General features: G+C 36.1%; 1 non-coding gene across 1 annotated transcript; it reads right to left on the minus strand.

Moving 5' to 3' along the window:
* Window positions 1–992: 992 nt before the first annotated feature.
* LOC126000032 (U2 spliceosomal RNA) lies at window positions 993–1,184 on the minus strand. The gene has a single exon (XR_007492427.1). It is a non-coding gene; the product is annotated as a U2 spliceosomal RNA (small nuclear RNA).
* Between the last annotated feature and the right edge of the window lie 299 nt (window positions 1,185–1,483).

The following is a 1,483-nucleotide window of genomic DNA, read 5'->3' on the forward strand; positions in this document are numbered from 1 at the left end:
GGTGCCAGGAAATTTTCTGCTCAGTTATGAATGATAAAATCAGGCCTCTGGTCGCACAGACGGTTCTCTGCCATTACCGGGGCTGGGAATGTTTACAATCACATAGCAAAGTTGAACAGTAAATAATAATTAAGCTATGGGTGTGAGCCATAAGACCAGTAAGAATTCTGAGTTTCAAAGAAGGTTACAACTCAAGGTTGCTTTTTGCAAGCTAACTTCAAATGCAAAATAAGAAATATTAAAAAGTAGAAAAATCTAGGAACTTAATCTTCACTGAGCTGGGCTCTATTGTTTTAGGGGTCAAGTAAAGGAAGGAGCCAAATCCCCTACGGTGTGGTTCTCATTTTCTGAGAAGAGTCAATAGCCAATAGTCAATCTGTGTTCTGGCTATGCCCTTGATTACCAGAAACTATACCTGCAAGGACATATTTGAAAAAGGGAAAAATATTGTCTTTTCTTTTGGTGCTAAATATTATCCCAAAAGGAGTTCTCTTAGTAATCTTTGGTGCTGGCATTTCTGAGCCAAATTACTTGATTGAGGCCATAATTTTGCCTGAGATTTTACAAAGGACAGATAGCCAAATAATGACAGAAAATGTCATACCAAGCATGGATTTATCTCTTCGGGAATTTCTCAACTATCCACACAGGGGAAAAGGCATCCACAGCGGGCCTTTTGAGGAACCCCGTGTGGGTTATTTCAGTTATCCATACCAGGATAATCAGGGGATATATCTGGTGTGTCTCCTGAGTTCCCCTAAGTTTATGTATGCCTTGGCATCTAAGGGTTGATGGAATCATACAATTACCTCATATGGATGGAACAGGAAGATATCATGAAGTAAGCCAGAAGAAGAAAGGAAAATACTACTGGTTATGTTCGCTGAGAAAAATTAACATTCAAATTATATTTGAATACAGTGTTCAGGATGATACACCAAAGATTATTTGAAATACATTATTTTTCCACTTTACTGAAAAATATTGCTGAGGTTTATTACTCAACTATGAAAATAATTATAAATTTCTTTTCATGTAGTACTATTCAGGAAGTATACATGCTTAGTGTCTTAGACTAAAAGAAATAGTAGGATGATATGTGATATGCTATACTTGACTCTGGAAAATTAAACTGATAAGAACAAATACTACACTTGATCTTAGCCAAAAGGCCGAGAAGCGACTTGACTCTGAAATAAAATAAAAATAGTTTTTCTATAAGTTGTTTAAAGGTCAGCAGTGTATGGTATCCAAATATGACCTCAAAGCAAATATAGTATGCTCTGACAAACCATATCAGGCATTAACCTTCTCCCCCATCATCACCCAGTATGATCTACCCCCAAACAAAGAAGTGGTGAGGTCCAGGACAAACTCATATTATTGAATATCCAGAGTACTGGAGAGCATATCTTTAATTCTATTAATGTTGACCATTTATTATTTTCATGCTTTGTTTCTGTATATTCCACAAATTAAATTG

This window comes from Suncus etruscus, chromosome X (assembly GCF_024139225.1).
Source record: "Suncus etruscus isolate mSunEtr1 chromosome X, mSunEtr1.pri.cur, whole genome shotgun sequence".
Taxonomy (NCBI): domain Eukaryota; kingdom Metazoa; phylum Chordata; class Mammalia; order Eulipotyphla; family Soricidae; genus Suncus; species Suncus etruscus.